This window comes from Manis javanica, chromosome 9 (genome assembly GCF_040802235.1).
Source record: "Manis javanica isolate MJ-LG chromosome 9, MJ_LKY, whole genome shotgun sequence".
Classification (NCBI taxonomy): Eukaryota; Metazoa; Chordata; class Mammalia; order Pholidota; family Manidae; genus Manis; species Manis javanica.
The window spans coordinates 74,958,823-74,969,517 of record NC_133164.1 but is presented as its reverse complement, the minus strand read 5'-3'; the positions used below and the strand labels follow the sequence as shown (position 1 = coordinate 74,969,517).

The following is a 10,695-nucleotide window of genomic DNA, read 5'->3' as shown; positions in this document are numbered from 1 at the left end:
GGTCCCAGCCTGACACAATGGGCCTCTGTCCAGTTCTGAGAGCCCATACCTGCTCTCTCACCACTCCCTGCAGCCCAGGGCTTGGGGTGGGGATCCAGTCCCTAGGCTGATGAGTACGTTTTAACTCTGAGATGAAAAAAGGAATCAAGCCCGTATTGTGTGGGACTTGCCTAAGTTGTGTTTATGTAACTGAGAGCAAGTTTTAGAATCGACGTGCTTTTGTATGTGTGCTTTGGCTGCTGTTTGGATGTTTGACAGGGTTAGGAAACCTGTTTTGTTGGGTTTTGATTGACAAGAGTGTGCTGAAGGATTTGCCCCATAAGAATTATAAAAGTGGCTAGGAGAAGTATGTGAGAGAATTGGATACTACATTCATAATTATTGCTTCAACTATCTGAGGTAATTTAGTCAAGTTTGGAAACACTGTTTTTGGAAATTTAATATATCTTAACTTATACACAAATTGAGCATTGATTAAAAAGCAGGAAAAGTTGGGGGTGGAGCCAGGATGGCGGCGTGAGTAGAGCAGTGGAAATCTCCTCCCAAAAACACATAGATCTATGAAAATATAACAAAGAAAACTTTTCCTAAAATAGAGACCAGAGGACACAGGACAACATCCAGACCACATCCACACCTGCAAGAACCCAGCGCCTTGCGAAGGGGGTAAGATACAAGCCCCGGCCCGGCAGGACCCGAGTGCCCCTCTCCGCTGCTCCCGGTGGGTGGAAAGAAACTGGAGTTTTTTTTTTTTTTGCGAGTGCTTTTTGGAAGCCTTAAAGGGACAGGGACCCCGGTGCTAGGGAGGCAGGCGGTGGGACTGGTGAGCGGGTGCCTGGGACCAGCCCCTGAAGACAAAGAATATCGCGTGTTTTTCCCTGCGGGACCGGTGGGCGGGTGCCTGAGATCAGCGCCTGAGGACGGAGGAAATCGCCTGTTTCCCCCCCTTTTTTTTCTCTCTCTTTTGCGAGTGCTTTTTGGAAGACTTAAAGGGACAGGGACCCCGGTGCTAGGGAGGCAGAGCAGCAGGACCAGTGAGGGGGTGCCTGGGACCGGCACCTGAGGACAAATAATATCACGTGTTTTTCCCTGTGGGACCGGTGGGCAGGTGCCTGAGACCAGCGCCTGAGGAAGGAGGAAATCGCGTGTTTTTCCCCTTTTTTTCCCCCTTTTTCGTGAGTGCTTTTTGGAAGCCTTAAAGGGACAGGGACACCCATACCAGCAAAACAGGGCAGCAAGACTGGTGAGCGGGTGCCTGAGACCGGCGCCTGGGGACAAAGAATATTGCGCGTTTTTCCCAATACTAGGGAGGCAGGGCGGCAGGACCGGTGGGCGGGGTCCTAGGGCCCAGCACCTGAGGACAAAGAAAATCGCGCGTTTTTCCCTTTTTTTTTTTTTTTTGGCAAGTGCTTTTTGGAAGCCTTGGAGGGACATGGAGCACAATACCAGGGAGCCAGGGCAGCAAGACTGGTGGGCGGGTGCCTGGGACTGGTGCCTGAGGACAAAGAAAATCGTGCATTTCTCCTGTTTTTTTCTTTTTGGCAAGTGCTTTTTGGAGGCCTGAGGGGGACAGGGACCCCAGGGCCAGGGAGGCAGGGCAGCAGGGTGGCAGGGCTGGTGAGCAGGTGCCTGGGACCGGCGCCTGGGGACGGAGAGGGTCGCGCGTTTCTCCCTTTTTTTTTTTTGCAAGTGTTTTTTGGAGGTCTTGGAGGGACAGGGACCCGAGTGCTAGGGAGGAACTGCAGCGGGACTGGTAGGCGGGTGCCTGGACAGGCGCCTGAGGACAAACAATATCGCGAGCTTTTCGCTTTTTTTTTTTTTTTTTTTGGTGGGTGCTTTTTGGAAGCCTTGAAGGGACAGGGACCCCAGTTCTAGGGAGGCAGGGCAGCAGGACCAGTGAGCGGGTGCCTGGGACTGGCGACTGAGGACAAAAAAAATCGCGTGTTTTTTCCCTTTTTTTTTTTTTTCTGTTTCTCTATCATTGTTGCTGTTGTTGTTTTGGTTTGGAGAGTGCTTTTTGGAAGTCTTAAAGGGGGAGGACAGGTCACTTAGACCAGAGGCAGGGAATCTGAGGATCTCGGGGCACTCTAAACCCCTGGGCAGCAGGGAGCACAGAGGCCCCTTGGAGATAAATAGCCTCCGGGCCGCTCCCCCTCCAACGTGGCTCCACCATTTTGGAGGAGGAGCCCCAGCCAGGCCACGCCCACAGCAACAGCGGAGATAAACCACATAGCAACCTGGCAGGAAGCAGAAGCCCGGTCTGCACACAGCTGCCCAGCACAAGCCACTATCAGTCGCTATTCTCCCAGGTGAGGAAGGCCACAAACCAACAAGAAGGGAAGCTCTTCCAGCAGTCACTTGTACCAGCTCTGCACACTATCTCTATCAACATGAAAAGACAAAACTACAGGCAGACAAAGATCACAGAGACAACACCTGAGAAGGAGACAGACCTAACCAGTCCTCCTGAAAAAGACTTCAAAATAAAAATCATGAACATGCTGACAGAGATGCAGAGAAAAATGCAAGAGCAATGGGATGAGATGCAGAGAAAAATGCAAGAGCAGTGGGATGAAGTCCGGAGGGAGATCACAGATGTCAGGAAGGAGATCACAGAAGTGAAACAATCCCTGGAAGGATTTATAAGCAGAATGGATAAGATGCAAGAGGCCATTGAAGGAATAGAAGACAGAGAACAAGAACGTATAGAAGCCGACATAGAGAGAGATAAAAGGATCTCCAGAAATGAAACAACACTAAGAGAACTATGTGACCAATCCAAAACGAATAATATTCCTATTATAGGGGTACCAGAAGAAGAAGAAAGAGGAAAAGGGATAGAAAGTCTCTTTGAAGAAATAATTGCTGAAAACTTCCCCAAACTGGGGGAGGAAATAATCGAACAGAATCCCCAACAGAAAGGATCCTAGGAGGAAAACACCAAGACACATAGTAATTAAAATGGCAAGGATCAAGGACAAGGAAAGAGTTTTAAAGGCAGCAGCTAGAGAGAAAAAGGTCACCTATAAAGGAAAACCCATCAGGCTAACATCAGACTTCTCGACAGAAACCCTACAGGTCAGAAGAGAATGGCATGATATATTTAATGCAATGAAACAGAAGGGCCTTGAACCAACGATACTGTATCCAGCACGACTATCATTTAAATATGATGGCAGGATAAAACAATTCCCAGACAAGCAAAAGCTGAGGGAATTTGCTTCCCACAAACCACCTCTACAGGGCATCCTACAGGGACTGCTCTAAATGGGAGCACTCCAAAAAAGAGCACAGAACAAAACACACAACATATGAAGAATGGAGGAGGAGGAATAAGAAGGGAGAGAAGAAAAGAATCTCCAGACAGTGTATATAACAGCTCAATAAGCGAGCTAAGTTAGGCAGTAAGATACTAAAGAAGCTAACATTGAACTTTGGTAACCATGAATCTAAAGCCTGCAATGGAAATAAGTACATATCTCTCAATAGTCACAATAAATGTAAATGGACTTTATGCACCAATCAAAAGACACAGAGTAATAGAATGGATAAAAAAGCAAGACCCATCTATATGCTGCTTACAAGAAATTCACCTTAAACCCAAAGACAAGTATAGACTAAAAGTCAAGGGATGGAAAAACATATTTCAGGCAAACAACAGTGAGAAGAAAGCAGGGGTTGCAGTACTAATATGAGACAAAATAGACTTCAAAACAAAGAAAGTAACAAGAGATAAAGAAGGATACTACATAATGATAAAGGGCTCAGTCCAACAAGAGGATATAACCATTCTAAATATATATGCACCCAACACAGGAGCACCAGCATATGTGAAGCAAATACTAACAGAACTAAAGAGGGAAATAGACTGCAATGCATTCATTTGAGGAGACTTCAACACACCACTCACCCCAAAGGATAGATGCACCGGGCAGAAAATAAGTAAGGACACACAGGCACTGAACAACACACTAGAACAGATGGACCTACTAGACATCTATAGAACTCTACATCCAAAAGCAACAGGATATACATTCTTCTCAAGTGCACATGGAACATTCTCCAGAATAGACCACATACTAGCTCACAAAAAGAGCCTCACTAAATTCCAAAGTATTGAAATTCTACCAACCAATTTTTCAGACCACAAAGGTATGAAAGTAGAAATAAATTCTGCAAAGAAAACAGAAAGGCTCACAAACACATGGAGGCTGAACAACATGCTTCTAAATAATCAATGGATCAATGAACAAATCAAAATAGAGATCAAGGAATATATAGAAACAAATGACAACAACAACACAAAGCCCCAACTTCTGTGGGACGCAGCGAAAGCAGTCTTAAGAGGAAAGTATATAGCAATCCAGGCACACTTGAAGAAGGAAGAACAATCCCAAATGAATAGTCTAACATCACAATTATCGAAACTGGAAAAAGAAGAACAAATGAGGCCTAAAGTCAGCAGAAGGAGGGACATAATAAAGATCAGAGAAGAAATAAACAAAATTGAGAAGAATAAAACAATAGCAAAAATCAACGAAACCAAGAGCTGGTTCTTTGAGAAAATAAATAAAATAGATAAGCCTCTAGCCCAACTTATTAAGAGAAAAAGAGAATCAGCAGAAATCAACATAATCAGAAATGAGAACGGAAAAATCACGACAGACTCCACAGAAATACAAAGAATTATTAAAGACTACTATGAAAACCTATATGCCAACAAGCTGGAAAACCTAGAAGAAATGGACAACTTCCTAGAAAAATACAACCTCCCAAGACTGACCAAGGAAGAAACACAAAAGTTAAACAAACCAATTATGAGCAAAGAAATTGAAACGGTAATCAAAAAACTACCCAAGAACAAAACCCCGGGGCTGGACGCATTTACCTTGGAATTTTATCAGACACACAGAGAAGACATAATATCCATTCTCCTTAAACTGTTCCAAAAAATAGAAGAGGAGGGAATACTCCCAAACTCATTCTATGAAGCCAACATCACCCTAATACCAAAACCAGGCAAAGACCCCACCAAAAAAGAAAATTACAGACCAATATCCCTGATGAATGTAGATGCAAAAATACTCAATAAAATATTAGCAAACAGAATTCAATAGTATATCAAAAGGATCATACACCATGACCAAGTGGGATTCATCCCAGGGATGCAAGGATGGTACAACATTCGAAAATCCATCAACATCATCCACCACATCAACAAAAAGAAAGACAAAAACCACATGATCATCTCCATAGATGCTGAAAAAGCATTTGACAAAATTCAACATCCATTCATGATAAAAACTCTCAGCAAAATGGGAATAGAGGGCAAGTACCTCAACATAATAAAGGCCATATATGATAAACCCACAGCCAGCATTCTACTGAACAGCGAGAAGCTGAAAGCATTTCCTCTGAGATCGGGAACCAGACAGGGGTGCCCACTCTCCCCACTGTTATTTAACATAATACTGGAGGTCCTAGCCATGGCAATCAGACAAAACAAAGAAATACAAGGAATCCAGATTTGTAAAGAAGAAGTTAAACTGTCACTATTTGCAGATGATATGATACTGTACATAAAAAACCCTAAGGACTCCACTCCAAAACTACGAGAACTGATATCGGAATACAGCAAAGTTGCAGGATACAAAATTAACACACAGAAATCTGTAGCTTTCCTATACACTAACAATGAATCAATAGAAAGAGAAATCAGGAAAACAATTCCATTCACCATTGCATCAAAAAGAATAAAATACCTAGGAATAAACCTAACCAAATAAGTGAAAGACTTATACTCTGAAAACTACAAGTCACTCTTAAGAGAAATTAAAGGGGACACTAATAAATGGAAACTCATCCCATGCTCATGGCTAGAAAGAATTAATATCATCAAAATGGCCATCCTGCCCAAAGCAATATACAGATTTGATGCAATCCCTCTCAAATTACCAGCAACATTCTTCAATGAATTGGAAGAAATAATTCAAAAATTCATGTGGAAACACCAAAGACCCTGAATAGCCAAAGCAATCCTGAAAAAGAAGAATAAAGTAGGGGGGATCTCACTCCCCAACTTCAAGCTCTAGTACAAAGCCATAGTAATCAAGACAATTTGGTACTGGCACAAGAACAGAGCCACAGACCAGTGGAACAGATTAGAGACTCCAGAAATTAACCCAAACATATATGGTCAATTAATATTTGATAAAGGAGCCATGGACATACAATGGCAAAATGACAGTCTCTTCAACAGATGGTGCTGGCAAAACTGGACAGCTACATGTAGGAGAATGAAACTGGACCATTGTCTCACCCCATATACAAAGGTAAACTCAAAATGGATCAAAGACCTGAATGTAAGTCATGAAACCATTAAACTCTTGGAAAAAAACATAGGCAAAAACCTCTTAGACATAAACATGAGTGACCTCTTTTTGAATATATCTCCCTGGGCAAGGAAAACAACAGCAAAAATGAGCAAGTGGGACTACATTAAGCTGAAAAGCTTCTGTACAGCGAAAGACACCATCACTAGAACAAAAAGGAACCCTACAGTATGGGAGAATATATTTGAAAATGACACATCCGATAAAGGCTTGACGTCCAGAATATATAAAGAGCTCACATGCCTCAACAAACAAAAATCAAATAACCCAATTAAAAAATGGGCAGAGGAACTGAACAGACAGTTCTCTAAAAAAGAAATACAGATGGCCAAGAGACACATGAAAAGATACTCCACATCGCTAATTATCAGAGAAATGCAAATTAAAACTACAATGAGGTATCACCTCACACCAGTAAGGATAGCTGCCATCCAAAAGACAAACAACAACAAATGTTGGCGAGGCTGTGGAGAAAGGGGAACCCTCCTACACTGCTGGTGGGAATGTAAATTAGTTCAACCATTGTGGAAAGCAGTATGGAGGTTCATCAAAATGCTCAAAACAGACCTACCATTTGACCCAGGAATTCCACTCCTAGGAATTTACCCTAAGAATGCAGCAGTCAAGTTTGAGAAAGACAGATGCACCCCTATGTTTATCGCAGCACTATTTACAATAGCCAAGAATTGGAAGCAACCTAAATGTCCATCGGTAGATGAATGGATAAAGAAGATGTGGTACATATACACAGTGGAATACTACTCATCCATAAGAAGTGGAAAAATCCAACCATTTGCAGCAACATGGATGGAGCTGGAGAGTATTATGCTCAGTGAAATAAGCCAAGCGGAGAAAGAGAAATACCAAATGATTTCACTCATCTGAGGAGTATAAGAACAAAGGAAAAACTGAAGGAACAAAACAGCAGCGGAATTACAGAACCCAAAAATGGACTAACAGGTACCAAAAGGAAAGGAACTGGGGAGGATGGGTGGACAGGGAGGGATAAGGGGGGGGGGAGAAGAAGGGGGGTATTAAGATTAGTATGCATGGGGGGGAGGGAGAAAGCGGAGCGTGGGCTGCACAACACAGAGAGGACAAGTAGTGATTCTACAACATTTTGCTGAGCTGATGGACAGTAACTGTAATGTGGTTGTTAGGGGGGACCTGATATAGGGGAGAGCATAGTAAACATAGTATTCTTCATGTAAGTGTCGATTAAAAATTAAAAAAAAAAAAGAAGAAAGAAAGAAAGAAAGAAAAGGGGGATTACTCCTTGACAGGATAAAACTATTGGTAAATCAAAGATCAACGCATGCTTTAAATATCCTCAATGTTGGTCACTTAAAGGATGTCAGATGATCAGCTATGGAGGTACTCTTTTCTGATAATATTCCTTTCTCTTAATAAAAAAAAAAAAAAAAAGCAGTTACCGTGTGCTGACCTCCAATGAGTTCTGCACAGTGGTACAGAGGGCATGTCAAAGTGTGGGCAAAGGGTCTGTTTGTTTCTATGCAGAAGATCAAGGCCTAGCTTGGATACCCAGAAAATGAACTAAGATATGATATTTGGAGGATCTTCTGGCATCAGCACTCTATGCAGAACTCATGCTGGGGGATGATCATCAAAAAGCCTCCACAGTGATCCGGGAGATGCTGCGGTTGTGGCTGCGTCCACCCCACCATTTCCTGGACTTGCCATTGGAATGAGGAGGGAGATGTATAGGCTGGCATGTGCATACAGTGAGACAACGAATTTGACCGGATCTGTACTGTTGGAACTCAACCAGGAGTTGGGAGGGGTGCAAGTTGTAGCACTCCAAAATCTTATAACTATAGACTATCTGCGGTTAAAAGAACATACGGGATGTGAACAGATCCCAGAAATGGGCTGCTTTAATTTGTCTGATTTCTCTCAGACTGTTCAAGTACAGTTGGACAATATCCATCATATCATAGACAAATTTTCTCAAATGCCTAGGGTGCCTAAATGGTTTTCTTGGCTTCACTGGAGATGGATGGTAATTATAGATTTGCTTTGTTTATGTCACCGTATTCCTATTATGTTAATATGTGAGCGCAAAGTAGTTTGTAGTTTAAAACCTATACATGCTTAAGGTACTCTACAAGAAGATATGTCAAAGAAATAATCAATCCTCCCATGTTTTCTTCCATATGCTACCTCTATAGCTTTTCTTCTTCCTTCCTAATTACAACCCTTAAATAGAATTCGTGCCTCATATCGAATTTACCGAGTATCATAATTCCTCCAGGTGGTAAAGATACCTCGAGACAAGTGCTGGGCATAGAAGCCACAGGGCATAAATCTGCAAAGAAGTAAAAAGCTAACCTTTTCAAACAATATGGCTTCTCTCTCACTTACCAACTTTACATTTCCCTGTATGGCCCCGGAAGATGACTGGTTAGCCATAGACGGGTAAGATTCCTCAAGGGAGGAACAACCTAAGACAGGCACAGTCTCAGGGGGGCCATCAGGTGAGAAATTGGGGATCAACAGAGGTGAGGCTCAGAACCTCTCCACCCCCTGTTTTGAGAGAAATCTTCTGCATACGTGGATGTTTTGCTGCCCTTGTCTAGCTTGGATTAATACTTAGTCCATAGGCACACACCTGATCATCTACATTTGCCCTCTTACAGCACTAAACTATGTTTTCTACCTTTATCTTGCATCTACCTACCACTTCATCATTTTATTAAAAATAAAAATAATAATAATAAAGGGAGAAATGTGAGATCAACATATAAATCAAGTACAAAAATTAAACGAATATTCATATTTTACCTGATTGTTTATAGGTCAGAATTCGTGATCAAAACCGAAAGTTTCTGTGATGAATGCCCTCGTACTGTTCACCGTGTAAGAATTTATTCACTATGTAAGAATTCGTTCACCATGTAAGAACTTGTTCGTTATGCTTCAGAAGATTGTGACTGACTGACAAGAATTAGGCTTGAGATGGATTAATGATTGTACATTGAGCATTGACCCCCGCTATACTCAATTTTATTGTTGTTAACAACCATTTGATCAATAAATATGAGAGATGCCCTCTCAAAAAAAAAAAAAAAAACAGTATGAATGACTAGCCCAGAAAGAGCTCATTAGAGATGTCAAAATTTGTTCTCTTTTGATCTGTATTCTGAGACCAGTAGTCATATGGGGACCATATTCAGAAACTGAAGAACTTTTCCCTTGGTCCTCCCCATTATGAGATGAATGAAGCCACTGATTTATCAAGCAAGAACAACATGTACTTTATTTCTCATCCAGGCTATTAATATGAATGGGCAGGAGGTGAAGATAACTTATACAACAGAATGATTCTCCTTTAGCTCATTTATCTACAATAATTAGTCATTTAGAAGTGTTAAATTTTTCTTGTGTTGAAGCCAAATGTCCCTGGCGTTTGACCAGTCACAAAGGTTCATCATTTAAAACCATTATTTGTGTGATGATTCTTTGGTCAGCATGAAAAATACTCCCATTTAATGAAAAAAAAATCAGAAATGTTGATGACTGGGGGTTTGAAGTGTGGGGATGATGAGGAAGGGGTTAGGAGCACACAGATCTATACATGTTAAAACTCAGCAGATGAAACAAAATTCAGCAGATAAACCATTTAAGATTTGTACATTTTATCATACACAAATTTTACATCAAACTTTATAAGCAAATAAATTTTAGCAAATGATACACATGCTGAAATATTTAGGGGGAAAGTGGATGTCAGCATTTTGAAATGAATAACAGTGGGTTTATCAATGGCTAGAAGAATGCAGATGGACAGATTGTGACAAAGCAGGCATAATAAAATATTAGTGGTATAATCCAGGTGGTGAAGACATTGGTATTCACTCTAAAATACTTATATTGTAGTTTTGAAAATTTTTGTAATAAAATGTTGGGATAAGAAAAGAAAAAAAGACATAAAAAATAAATAAATAAATAAAATTTGTTATATTCAGTTCTCTCTGTTGAAATGCCTAGGGCTGTTTCTGTTGCCCTGACTGGATCATGATTGAGGTCATACTGGGTGTAAGTGGTCCAAGAGAATAGACTCTCAAAGTATAGATATGTTTGGCCTTGAATGAAGTGCTGAGCTCCTTGCTGATGAGAAATGCCACACTAGCAATCCACAGCACATGGTGGCATCTATTAGTCAAACTGTTACCAGTATTAATCCAGTGATTATCATTGTGGTGAAACATCCACTAACATGCCTTGAAGGACCAAGTGGCTACCACACTTAACCTCAGTGGCAGCAACGAACATTCCTGGGATG

At 41.5% G+C, this 10,695-nt stretch overlaps 1 long non-coding RNA gene across 1 annotated transcript; it reads left to right on the top strand.

Moving 5' to 3' along the window:
• Positions 1-298: 298 nt before the first annotated feature.
• Positions 299-10,393, top strand: LOC140843532 (uncharacterized). The gene is made up of 3 exons (XR_012121374.1): positions 299-399; positions 597-666; positions 9,209-10,393. It is a non-coding gene; the product is annotated as an uncharacterized lncRNA (long non-coding RNA).
• The last annotated feature ends 302 nt before the right edge of the window (positions 10,394-10,695 follow it).